General features: G+C 37.0%; 1 protein-coding gene across 3 annotated transcripts in view; it reads right to left on the reverse strand.

Annotated features, from left to right (window-relative positions):
* Nucleotides 1–14,506, reverse strand: part of CTNNA3 (catenin alpha 3) — a 1,731,503-nt gene that overhangs the window by 1,668,986 nt on the left and 48,011 nt on the right. Inside the window, exon 1 of one of the 3 annotated variants that reach the window (XM_027062103.2) lies at nucleotides 9,023–9,219. The exons of 1 other annotated variant lie outside the window; for it this stretch is intronic. The gene's annotated coding sequence lies outside the window, so the exon portion shown is untranslated. Of the gene's footprint in view, nucleotides 1–8,192; nucleotides 8,962–9,022; nucleotides 9,220–14,506 lie in introns of those variants that run through there. One more of the 3 variants, XM_053207654.1, reaches the window with a different exon arrangement.

The raw sequence follows: 14,506 nt of genomic DNA on the forward strand, positions 1-14,506 counted from the left end.
GGCCCTACCAATATGATTGGTGCCCTTATAAGAAGAGGTTAGGACACCGACACGCACAAGGGAATAACCATATTGAGGATACAGCAAGAATATAGCCATCTATTAGCCAAGGAGAGAGGCCTCAGAAGAAACCAAACCTGTCAACACCTTGATCATGGACTTCTAACCCTCAGACTAAGAAAATAAATTTTTATTGTTTAAACCAGACTGTGATACTTTGTTATGGCAACCCTAGCAAACTAATACAATTCAGAAGCAGAATTTCTGGGTCAGAATGCATTTGAGCACTCAATTTCAACAAATATTACTAACCTGGTCTCCAAAATAACACCACCAACAGAACATGTAGGCTCACATGTCCCCATCTCCTCACCAGCACAAGATACTGCATGACATTTCAGCTTCTGCCAACACGGAAAGTACAAAGTGGATCTCACTGTTGTTTTAATTTAATTGTATTTTTGATTACCAATGTCATTGGTGATATGCTTGGGGTTAACTAGCCAGCCATTAAAGTATCTCTTCTATGAATTGCTCACTTGTACTTCTTACCCATTTTTCTCCTAGGTTGTCTGTTTTTTCTCACAGATTTCTAAAATTCTCTCTATATTCTATATATAACCCTTTGTCAGTAATAGTCCTTGAAAATATCCTCTCCCTTCTTGATAGGTCTCTCTTTGTATCCATAAACATTCCACCATCTATGTATGAAAGTTCCATTTTCTTCACATCTTTACAGATACTAGGTTATTACCAGGTTATTAATTTTTATAAATCCAATAAGTATGATAAGGTATCTCATCATTATTTTAATCTGTATTTACCCAATAGCTAGTGAAATAAGCTAAATATCTGTTCACTTATTTATTAGTCATTCCAATTTTCTCTTCTGTGAATTACTTTTTGACTTATAATTAACTCATTTCTCTGTTGTTCTTTTTCTTATTAATTTTTTTCAATATTTATTTATTTCAGTAAACTCTATACCCAACCTGAGGCTCCAGCTCTGAGCTGAGGCTCTCAGACCCTGAGATCAAGAATCATACATTCCTGGGGCACCTGGGTGGCTCAGTCAGTTAAGCATCTGACTTCAGCTCAGGTCATGATAGCGCGGTCTGTGAGTTCGAGCCCCATATCAGGCTCTGTGCTGACAGCTCAGAGCCTGGAGCCTGCTTCAGATTCTGTGTCTCCCTCTCTCTCTGCACCTCCCCTGCTCACATTCTATCTCTCTCTTTCTTCAAAAAATAAATAAACATTTTTAAAAAAAAAGAATCACACATTCCTCCACATGAGCTAGCCAGGCACCCCTCCTTATTAATTTTTAAATAATTCTTTGTAAAATATTATACTAAATCATTTTTTGTTTAATGATCTATGAGTTACTATTTCCATAATAATGCTACATAATAAAACACCCTAAAACTCAGTGGCATAAAACAACATTTATTCTCTCTTGTGCATTTTCAGGTTGGCTGGTGGTTAGGTTGGCTAATCCAAGATGGGCCTGGCTGGGCTTACTCCAAGTTGCAGTTTTGGAATCCAAACCTGTTCTACATGTGTCTCATCCTCCTTGGACAAGTAGGCTATCAGGAGCATGTTCTTCCCATGACAACAACAAAAATACAAGAAGCGCAAGTGGAAAAATACAAATTAAAACTACTTCTCAAATGCCAAACTGACAGAGAGCCCAGTACCTCTCTTATCCCTTAAATAGTTCAAGAATTCCATGGGCCTCTTGACCCCCCATACCTCAAAGAGAGAAAACAAGAGAATATGTTTAGAATACAAGTGGGTCCTGTTGAAGGCTGCTAGTGTTCTACTCCCAGCACACAGTTAACTGACGAAAACTGATCCCCTGAGGTCCATTGTGACCTTTCCACCTGCTGCACTCTTGCATTTGCTACTACCGTTACTGACATTGGCCATGGTGATTCTTCAAGACAGAACCAGCTTGCTCCCTCAGAGGTATAGCATGGCATCCATGCTTACAGCCTCAGTTTACCAAGCACAGTGGCCAGGTCAGGAGGGCCTTCTGCCTCCTTCTGCCTTCAATCAGTCACAAGCCCAAAAGCCTCTCCCACCAGATAATATAGGCCACAAAAAGGATTCTAATTTAAGGTCTTTGATATTCTTTCTTACTAGGTCCTTTCTTATTCAGGAACAGTTCAATGCATTAAAAAGTTTCTAATAATAAATACATTGTAAAAGAAAGGAGTCCAGGTCTTCATTCTTTTCCTCTCTGAAGGCTCCCAGACTCTACAGATTGTCTCCAGTCCTCCCAGTTTTGACCAGCACTGCAGGTGAAGAAAGACTGGAAAAGATAACCTTTATCAAACCAGAAAAAGACCCTCATACATCAGTACTGAGACACAAGAGGATAAATATCTCCTAATGATTTGCAAACACTGGGGGAACCTTATAGTTTCTAGATAAAATACAGAATTCCCAGGTAACTTTGAATTTCAGATAAACAGTGAATAATTTTCCAGCGTAAGTATGTCCTATGTCCTATGCAATATCTGGGACATACTTACACTAAAAAAACAAAACAAAACAAAACAAAACAAAACAAAACAAAACAAAAAAAAACACTGGCTGTTTACCTGAAATTCAAACCTGTGTGTCTTATATTTTCATTTGCTAAATCTGACCACCCTACTTTTTGTATTTCATGAATGGGACAAATTGGGAGGAGGGGGAACTAGAACTCCCTTGTACCTAAATTTAAAGCAGCCTCAGAGCCAGACCCTCACATCTGTGTATCCTGACATCCTGTCAGAGAACGGAGGGCAACAGAGACAACCCAATAACCAGCTCTCATCCCGTTACTACACAGGAGCTGCTTTTTAGACAGCCAGATGTGCTTCCTGGTCACCTCCCAGCAACAGATTTCTAACTACACTCTGCCAGAAGATTTTAGTTCCCAGAAACACAATAGGGGATACAAGAAGACAAAGGAAGAATAACATACTGTGTCCTGAGATATGAGAACCCCAACAGGAGGGGTTCTCCAACATCATGATGTTGTGGTTCATGGGATTAAGCCCCACGTCAGGCTCTGCACTGACGGCATGGAACCCACTTGGAATTCTCTCTCTCTCTCTCTCTCAAAATAAACTTTAAAGTAATAATAATAATGATAATAAATTATTTTAAATTATCTAGAGTTGAATTCACCTCCAAGTAGAGGACCAAATAATAGGAATAAGAGAATAGCTGCCCCAATGGATGTGTACCTCCTGTAGCCCAGAAATGTACTGAGATACCTGAGATTTAAGAGAGAGGAGATTTAAAATTTAAGAGAGGAATTCTGTAGTTCAAAGTTGATAGTGATGAAGTTCAAAGGGGATATACATATCTCACTTATGACAAACACCAAATAAGTCCCATCTATCAAAAAGAAGCCAATAGGAAAATATCCAAAATAAAAAGACTATATAAGATAAGAGTAAGATAATGTCTTAAAGATAAACAGAAATTACCCTCAAGATAAAAGAAAATTTGGAATACTATCTACTCTGTGCTCTCAGTGAAACATCCAAACACATAAATTTCAGGACAGAAGTGATGGAAAAACCAAATAAAATGAAAAGAAAATCAACTGAAGTGAGAGGCAAAAATAAAAAGAGAGCTAGCAATGATTTAAAAACTTTTTAAATAAGCAAAACCAAAAAGACAATAAATTAATTACAATCTCAATTGGAGAGGGGCTCCTGGGTGATTTAGTCAAGGATCCGACTTCGACTCAGGTCATGATTTCATGTTTCATGAGTTCGAGCCCCACATCGGGCTCTGTAATGACAGCTCAGAGCCTGGAGCCTGCTTCAGATTCTGTGTCTCCCTCTCTCTCTGCCCCTCCCCTGCTCTCTCTCTCTCTCTCTCTCTCTCTCTCAAAAATAAACATTAAAGAAAAAAATTTTAATCTCAACTGGAGAAATCACTCCTCTCCTTTATTTGCTGCCTATCAGCAACTTCATCATTCAAAGGGCAAAAGAAGCAAGGCATAGAACTGCTTAGCCTGGACTTAATTTTTATCAAGAAAGAGAAATATGTTAGTGATGTCAAAGTGACAGGAACCATGGGGAAAGCTGAACATATCACCTCAGAGTCCATTACAGCCAAGGAAGAAAACACAAAGCAAAGTAAGACAAGTATCTTCAATTGTTTAGCAGGCCAGAGAAAATATACATATTTCCCAGAGCCAGAAATTCTAAAATGAAAGATAGGTCAAAAAATAAAACCCACTATTAGAAGTCACATGAAGAAAAAATGAGACAGAATGTATGCAAATATAATTTAATGTGGTATACAAGAAGCTTTCTAAAAACCTGAGGGTTTTAAAGGACATATAAGAGAAGAAGGAAGAAGGTAAAGGTAAGAATGAATGCATCAGTATACTACTGGCTTATTAAAAGTGTGGACTAAACCTAAGATGAACAGAGACTTGTGAAAAACGCTCAAAACAACACCAATATTTTTAGGTTGCATTTGAGGGAAGAAGGACAAGAAAGATACAACCACCCTCCTCCACTCCCAGGCAGAGTTTGTGATACTGACAACAGACAGAAAGGAAAATGACAATATTTTGTGTTTGCTTTCATCTTGTCTACCAAGGAGAGTGGTCTTTATGACAGTAAGATTGTGCCAACAATCTTACTATGCATCTGCCTTCACTAAATGTAACTGTCCTAAGTGACGGAGGAGGGCAGGTCAATATGTATAACAAGATGCAGCTCAGTATGTACATTATGCCTTTTAATTCTTGACCTAAATTAGGATTCTGTAAATTAGCAAGAGCATAATGTATGGATATTGCATGGGCAACCAACAGTGCCTATCACAAGATATTTGATTCTGAAAGCTAGAGTTATGAAAACAGAATTGCTGAATCTAACCAAAAGCAAGTTAATCTTGCAAACTCCCACGGAAACATGACCTATGAGCTCTAGCCTTGGGCTAAGATAGATGCTGATACCACTTCTAGAGAATCACAGAGAAATCAGTTTTACTTCTTATTCTCCCTTCATTCCTAACCACAAAGAAACAAACACACATTAGAGACCAGGGCCTTTATTTGATTTACTAGTATCTATTCCCAGCACTAAGAATAATGTCTGCTACACATGTCATCTAGAATGAGTGAATTAATTAATTCCAAAGCCAATACCAGAGCAGACCCAATGTAGTCCTTTCAGCAATCCTGCTTCTCAGTCATTCCTAGGGTTCTCAGTCAACTAACTCAGGGCCTCTTTGCATTAATACCACCTCCAGAAATCTTATCAACTGAGACCTAATAATTCACTTATTATTTAATTAATTGTATACCTCCATCCCAATTCCCTACCCCATATGCAGATAAATGCTATATACAGTGTAATTTAAGCAATGCTACCCTAAGTACAAGTCTGCAATGATATAAGGAGCTTGCAAGAATGTAAATCAATGACCATTTCTTCTAAAAAGTCTTGCTACAAAGTCTTAGGGCATAGATGACCTACATTCTGGTACTAACTTTTCTCCTTTCATGGACCAATAACAGATTGAGAACTACTGATCAATACAGCCAATATAAAGTAGGGCCTACAGTGCTCAAGTTCCACTCTCTGAGGGCTTTTCTTTGCACTAAATATTGCCTTCTCCATCAAATCTATTTCCCCACTGATGGAAGAACCTGAAGCAGAACAAGCATACTGGTTAGGATAACGAAGACAGGAAAAAGAGGTGGGTGTGCCAAATAAATTTGACCTAATTTACAATTTGGTACATAGGAACTTAAAATCATTTCTCAAACCCTGGAAGACTGTGAGTACATTGGTAGCAGATTAAATTGGCTGTGTCCCAGGCACCAATAATACAGTTAAAAACAGTAATCAAGCATGTGAAGATCACATGCAACAGCTAATAGTCCTGTTCACTTTCAAAAATTCTGTAGTCTCAATTATCTGTCACTTTCCATTAGATTTGCAACTTGGCTAAACTCAGGAGCTTCACCCCACAGTACCATGTCACTTAAAATCCAGTATCCTAACAAAAATCAGAAAATAACACTCTCTGAATCTCTAGACTAACATTCCCATGAGCCAGTCATCCTTAAATAAACACTATTTTTTTTAAGTCTTTATTACAAAGCACATAGTTTCTCTTCAGGCAAGACTGAGGGCCAACTTCTCAAACCTTAATCCCTTCTGTTCCAAAGAAAAAATAAAAACACACAAACAGAAATGCATAGGGATGAGAAAAGGGAACCCCATCCTTCCATAGCTCTGGTCTTCTTCTAAATATCATTGAAAAATAAAAGTGCACAATTTAAAAAGTTTTAATACAGGCACAATATATTCTTTAAGAATTCACAACCCTATACCTCAACTCACCTCCCACCAAATAATACTGATATCTCTATACTCTCTCTACTTTGATTTCTCTGGAGAGCCACCACCTCCTAAAGTCAAATAGTTTTACTGACCACCAATTCCTTGGCTTTTTCCCTTCAACATAGTCTATTTCTACAACCATAGCTCCTAATTTCAACAATAACAAAATTAAAACTTCACTATCTTCTCTGACTCCCACTCTAGCTATGCCCCTTTCCAATCCCATGTTTTCCTAAACAGAAAAACCTAATACTGAATTTCTGCTCTTGTATGTTCCCTCTACCTTTTTCTTTCACTCTGCTGCCTACAGATTTCTCCAAATACTTCTAATTTCTCCAAGCGTTTATTATAACTACAGTATTTATCCTTCTTAATTCTGCTATTTCTTTGTCACAGTTGGCTCTTAAAATTCATATAAATCAGAACAATGTATAGATGGTCCTCTAAAAAAAGTCATTTATAACTTCTATTGTTCAAAAGTCCAAAATAATATAGTCAATAATACTATCTCTTAGTTTCAGGCAGAGCTGAAGCATTTTCCTGACATGTAGCTTTGTTGATATCTGTAAAGTTGATTAAGTTGAAAATTTGTAAATAGAGATTCTGTCCTTCCAAACACTTAGTATATTGCTATTTACATACCTGATAACAATGTTTTACATATCAGAGACATTCAATAAAGATGTCATTTGGTAGACAAGGAATTTTACAAAGTCTTAAAAGAAAAACAGTAAAAAACCATCTTCTTAAAAATCACAGCCTTTGTCTTCAACTCAAATGCCCTACAATCCAAGTCCACATTTAAGAATATAGTTTGAAGAATCAGACCTACAGAGAACAAACTGATGGTTGCCAGGAGGTGAAGGGGAAGATGGGCAACATGGGTGAAGAGGAGTGGGAAATATAGACTTCCAGTTATGAAATGAATAAGTCACGGGAATAAAAGGCACAGCAAAGGTAATATAATCAATCATATAACAGCACTATATGGTGACAGAAACTACACTGTGGCGAGCATAACGTAGTGTACAGAGATGTTGAATCACTATGTTGTACAACTGAAACTAATGTAACATTGTGTGTCAATTTTACTCAAATAAAAATTTTTTTAAAAATACAGTTTAAAGAAATTATCTTTAAAATAAATAAAGACACACACACACGCACGCAAAGATATTTACCATAGCACTTAGGTATTCAACAATAATTAAGAAAATCATATTCAGTAACTTGGAAAATTGTTACACAGTAATTTAAGATAATATCTATGTAGAATAGGTAATGTTACATGGAAAACGTTTTGGTATAATGTTAAATGTAAAAGCAAGGTCTCAAATTTTATCAACAGTATTACTGTAATTCATTTCAAAGCCATACAGAGAAAAAAGACTAAAAGGAAATGCATCAATGAGATGACAAGTAATTGTTTTTCTGTGCTTTCAAAATTCTACAATGAGCTCATATTACTTTAATGATGAAAAGAAAATAAATTTTACTATAAAATCCCAATATTTTACTCAAGTAAGAAGGAAGACAACAGACTATGTATAGGAGGGTAACAAATGGAAATAGTTGTGTCCATACTGTCTGTATTCTGGGTTTTTCCATTTAACAAATTTGTCGTTTGCTAATACTGAGGTCATTTTTTATAGTGAATAATGAAATTTTAATAGTGCATCCAAATACACCATTCAAATTTAGCTGTTGATAATCCACATCTCCAAATCACAACTATTTTCAATATGTTGACCTTTCCATGTGTCTAAATAAGTTAACCACAAACCCAGATGCAAAGCTAATGTGAAATCTTATTTTTCATACTTGTGTGTTGTAAGCAAATCGTTGGATTTCATGTATCTTCAAAGACACTGTAACAGGCTTTCTTAGTGGTGTATATCGGTGACTCAAAACTTGTACAACTGATAAACTTCTGATGCCTAAACTAAATTTCTTCTGGTTTCTATTTGAACTCATTCCTTCCAGTTCTGTCCTCAGTGCAACGGAGAGCAATTGTTCAGTCACTCAGACCCCCTTTACATTCTCTTTACAGTATTGATTATTACATTCCACATAGTGTGATTTTTATTTGATTATAAATGATGGTAAAACAGTTCTGAGAGAACTCAACCTCTTAATATTACTGCCAATTATAAAACAAATACATGAGAGAAATATTAAATTTAGGAATTAATGTTTTTGCCACTATCTCATTTGAAAAATCTTCCATTTACTGTGAACAAGCTTTTGGTTGAAAGTAAAATCCCTTCAAACATTTTCTATCTTTGCTTTCTTTTGCCCCAGCCCCATGCCAAAGCACAAGCATCCAGGCCGTATCTTATCTTTTCCTGCACAGTATTGCAATCGGCTTTTTATAGCCAGAAACTCTCTAAATGCAAAGCACGACCTTGGCTACTAGCTTCTCCTGGCACTGGTTTGAAAGTTATTTATAACTTTAAAATTAGCATGAAAGCCTACATTTCTCATCATAACTACTCAAAACATTCCCATTTTATATAACAGTGTGATGTACTTTAATTCAGAAGGAAACCCCACATCTTAAAACTACGATATATAACTAAGGCAGAGCAATTCAACGCAGCAACAAGAATGCACTGAAGTCCAGCTCTTCTCTTTACAAACTTGACTCTTACCTTTCTGTTGCTTTCTATAAAGTAAATTTTTTTAAAGTTCAGCTCTTGTAGGGAATTTTCCAAAAAGAGTTTTGGGAGGGAAAAAAAAAAAAGAAGAGGGAGAAGCCTTCTTAGCCAGAGTTACAGAGTACCAAATTAAGAGGCAGTGACAGTGGGGCAGTCACTTTAGCTGAGCGTCATTCACCCAGGATAAGAAAGAAAGGGGAGGTTACAAACCAGGGTGGGTGGTATCTAATCCTGAACTGCTAGTCACTGACCTCACTGACAACTTGTTACTGAAAATACTCCGTTGAAAAAGGCCAGACACATACTTTGCCTAGAGATCTATAAACATAGCTGTCAGGAAGCTCTGAATAAGTTAGGTTTGCATTTCTCTCCAAAATAAGGACCTCTTTACATCTAATTAAAGCTGAAGACTGGAATTATGGAGAGTGAAAAAAATGATAAAGCAGGGATAATAAGAGTCTAGGGAATCCATACATCAAAAGATCAATTATGTGAAATTTAGCATCTTCAATGCCACAGGACAATGTGTCATATCTGAGATAGTGCTTTTGCTCTGAAATCTTACCTGTCTCATACACTTGCACCAGGTATCACACTCCATGCTCCCAGAATTTATGGAGAACCACATAATTATCAGTATACAGCATGTACTGTGAAGATTTACAAAAACTCTACAGCGAAACCATTATTAAAGTTATCAAGAAAAAAAAGTCTTCTCCTACAAAATTTCTTTTGCTATAGCTGTTCTTTTTTGTATCTCCTCTTCCCTTTTTCGATATCTTTTCCTCAATACCCTAACATTCACTGGAACAAATCTTGCATATCCCTGCCTTGTGATTTATCATTTCATCAATTCCTTGATTCCTCACTTGAACTCATACCATATTTCCTTAGACACTACCACTTCTGTGACTTTCTTCCAACAGGTTCTAAAACAACAGTCCCTTATAAAGAACTACTCCACCGTATCTTAACCATGTTAGAATTAAAATTTCTTAATATATATTTAATAAGTAAATAGAAAAACTACTCATTTGAGCTTTGGCATTATTGTTCTTAAAGAAACTGAATTCAAAATAAAAAGAAGACATTTATTTGTTAGCTCCACAGGCCCTCTTATAACAAATATTAGAGAGCTGAGACAAAAGACAGGGTCCGGGGACTGTCAGAGAGAATCAACGATGAAAGGAGTTTCATTTTGTATGATTTCTAGGGAAATCTGCAAATAACTGTATTTTTATGTAGCTTCCTTTAAAATGTGCATAACTGGCATTACATTTATCTAAAGATTCTTAGTTGCTGACATACTGTCCTCCCAGATTTTTTTAAAGCAGCTTTTTTCTCCTGGAGAATCTAGGAATAGCCTCTTTTCACACTGAAAACAAAAGACTAAGTTTTATGTCTCTCAATCCATCTTTTCTTGAATAAAGAATTCACTTGACACTTGCAAAATAGAAGTTTTTGTTTTAGAGCTTTAATAATGAATGTTTTCCAAACCCAGACTGCTGAACTGAGCCCAAGATAAGATACCCAAATTCTATTATGAACCAGTCTGCCCCCACTGTAAAACCACAAATAAGTTACTTACCTGCTCTGTACCTCTTTTCCATCTGCAGAATGGAAATGAAAACTCCTATTCTTTCTATCTATTTGTCAGGGGATGTGTGAATTAAATGGACAAAATCTGAAGTGTTGCAAATTATACAGAACTTCTCATAGATAAAATACAGATGAAATTACAGTATTTGGTGTTATTAAAACAATTAAATATTATAAAACATCTGAAATACAATGTTAAAGAGCTCTATAGAGTTTTTTTTCATTTCTTCATAAAAATGTAACCTCTAAGATAGGTTTCAGTTAAAATGTTTCCCACTATGGCCACAAGAGGTCCCTTTCCTAGCAATTCAAATCACGTCAGATTTGATGAGCAGAGGCCCCACGATCCCCTGTATTTGTATCAGTTGGCTGAGAAAAAATACAGATCACCTATGTCACATTTCCATAGCTAACTATAGGGTAGCAAACAAAACCAGAGAAATCTGGCTTTCTCTGGGTGATCACTGAAGCATGCTGAACACTAAATAGTTCCTGTAAACGACACAGCTACTGCATTTTGCACCCTGGCTCCTTTCCAGGTTTTCACAGTAATTCCTTCTTGTAACCTTGCCCAGTCTTGTTCAGTATTTATTCTCCTTCCCTATTTACTTGTTTCCTTTCTGTATACTTTTCAAACTTTAAAATTTTGGCTCACATTCCTCTTGCAAGCAAACAAAGGTTAGGGGTAAAGGAGCTGGAAAAAAAAGAGAGAAGAGAGAGAATAAATCAGGGCAGTTGTAGCAATCCTCCTGAGGTAATCAAAAGTATGTATGTCTCTGGCCCCAGACAAAGTCACTCAACCATATGTACTGAGAAGTCCCTTGATGTGGATCCCTATGTTAGAAGCCAGCTAGAACATCAGAGGCACAGAAGGGAAGCCTCCAAAAAGAAAATAATTCTACCTCTATCAGGAGCCCCTCTTGGAAAATAAGCCCTCCAGGAAACTATCAGTTCTTCAGTCAGAATAGAATACCTTTTCTTCTTTTCACTAAAATACCTTAAAGAATGAATATAGCTTTTGCATGAACTTTGAGTCCACTTTATTCTATACATGATACCTCAAAATATTTCAGGCAATTTCAGGTTGGGGCTTCAAAAAAATATGTGACTTTCTGAACAGCTATAACACCTTTTCGAGATCAGATTTAAAGCTAAGAATAATTTGTGGTAATTAAAATTATCTTATCCCAAAAATATGTGATAAATAATGCTGGCACTTTGTTGGTGTTTTAGGTGAAACTAAATGAATCTGTTCCTATTTCAAAGGTCTTACATACTGCAGCAAAAGATTCTTCCCCCTCTCTTCCCACCTACCCTGTTATTAGCTACTAACCAACTCTCCTGCCTCACAAAGAAAAAACAGAAGCCACATGGGAAGATGCCCCATGCCTTCTCATTATCAAATCTATAAAACCACCAGCCCTGAGCCCCACCTTCTCTGGTTTCCTTCCTATTATAATGCAAATAGTACCCTTGCTCCTACCAGCAGCTAATCTCTCCTCTTCTGCTCTGGATTCCTTCTTCTCCCCCTTCTCAAGGACTCTGCTCCTTCCTTATCACTTCATGAACCACATTATCACCCTTTCTGCAATGATCAGCACAAAAATACACCACAAGACCTCTAACTTTAAAATATCCAACAAACAAAAGTATTAGCTTCACCCTACATTTCCTCCCAGTTCTCTGCTACCTTCATCACAATACTTCCCAAATAAGCTTCTCACCATCCCTACATCTTCAACCATCATTCATTCCACAACCCATTTCTGTCTCCTTCACTGCCATAAAGGCCATTTTTAGGTCTACCACCAACTTCTGTGTGGTCAAATGCACACTGTCACCTCAGGGGATATCTCATCCAACCCTATGAATTTAAAGGAGATCCATAATAAAATGTTAAATGGGATTTTTCCTGCTTTGCAGAACTGGCAACTAAGCTCAAAATAAAAGAAAACTAAGCCATCTGTGTACACTGCATGCATGCTAAGGAATTTCCAGTATTTAAAGATAGACACCTCATTCAGGGCTTACTAAGAAGCATTTAAAAAAGAGCTACATGCTCCTCCTCTCCTGTTCCCTTTCCTAGCCCTAACACTACAGGAAAAGTTAGGGGACTTGAAATATCAAAGGAACAAGGCCAACTAAATCTCTCTTCTTGAAGATACCAGAGCAGAAGTGGTGAAAAAAATCAATCTTGCCCCTTCCCATTTCCAAGTCCCTTGAGAAGACATCTGGTCAGTGCTGGAGGAAAAAGAGGAGATAGGATTTAAACTGGAATAAAATGGAAGTTTTAAAATAGACTAAGTAGGGGCACCTGGTGGCTCAGTTGGTTGAGTGTCCAACTTCAGCTCAGGTCATGATCTCGTGGTCTGTGAGTTCGAGCCCCACGTTGGGCTCTGTGCTGACAGCTCGAAGCCTGGAACCTGCCTCAGATTCTGTGTCTCCCTCTCTCTCTGCCCCTCCCCCGCTCATGCTCTGTCTCTCTCTGTCAAAAATAAATAAACATTTAAAAAAATTTTTAAGAGACTAAGTAGCCTTTAAAACATTTCACTAAGTGGCAGGAAAATTATGGAGCTGACCCAATATGTCATTAAAGAATGAGAAAGGGAGACACAATAGAGCAAAGTGAAATGCAGAGACTGGACAAGGCGATTGTTCACTGAATACACCAATCATACATCCATATGCTAACAAATTCCAAATTTGTATATCCTCAACCCAGACCTCCCTCGTGAGCCCAGGGGTATACATCCAACTGCCTCCTTCATTTAGATAGCTAATAGACCTTTCAAACTTATCATGACCCAAAAAAAGAGCTCTTGATTATGCCTCCCAAATATACTTCTGTCATTCATATTCTAGTAATTGGTATCATCGCCTCATTGCTTAAGCCAAAACCTAGGAATCTTCCTTCATCCATTCTTTTCCCTCAAAATCATCAAGAATTTCCATTAATCCTACTTTGAAAAGTTATCTTTTATACATCCACTTCTATCTCCTCTGCCCAACTATTTTGAGGCATCTGCAATCTATTCTCCACATAGCTTCTAAATGATGTTTTAGAACATAGCTTAGCTCATGCCATTCTCCTGCTTAGTATCATCCAATGCCTTGTTAGTCATAGCAAAAAAATCCAAATTCTTTAACAAATCTACAAGGCCCTCTATGTTATGGCTCCTATAAACCTCTTCCATTTTCACTCATAGCACTCTTCCCTCCAGTTCACGGACTTCAATTGTATTTTCTACTCATAAAATACCCAAGCTTATTCTCAGGACTGTTGCACTTACCATCCCTCTGCCTGAAATCATTTCCTCGCAGCTATTTATATGTCTGGCTAATTTTCATCCTTCGCCTTCTCATAGAGGTATTACCTGATTACCTTACCTTACTGCCCCCAGTCACTTACTACGACCTTCAATATTTATTTGTTTGTTTACTTATGTTGTCTCCACCAGGGGAATGAATGTTAGGGGCAGCAACATAGTCCATTAACAGTATGGCATATGCAAATTAACTATAATACAAAGTAAAGCATCAATAGCTGAGGGATTTCAAAGGAGGGAGAGATAACTCAAGGAGAAGAGGATAATCCAGGAAATTTTCCTGGAAGGAGTTATATTTGCCTTGATGCAGAAATGAATGATATCAACAAAATAAGAGAATGGTGTTCTATTAATTTTATTTATCAAATATCCTTCAAATCCATTGCCTCTCCATCTTTACAGCTACTACCCTGCCCTGGTACAAACATAAGTTATATCTTGTTTGTTAGCTTTATATATTATATTTACCACCAAATTTCTCCTTCTGCATTTTGCTTTGTGTAAACTCAAATATAGCATTTAAATGTTAGTCAAGGTGTATTTAATGTTAAAA

The sequence above is a fragment of the Acinonyx jubatus genome, chromosome D2 (assembly GCF_027475565.1).
Source record: "Acinonyx jubatus isolate Ajub_Pintada_27869175 chromosome D2, VMU_Ajub_asm_v1.0, whole genome shotgun sequence".
NCBI lineage: Eukaryota > Metazoa > Chordata > Mammalia > Carnivora > Felidae > Acinonyx > Acinonyx jubatus.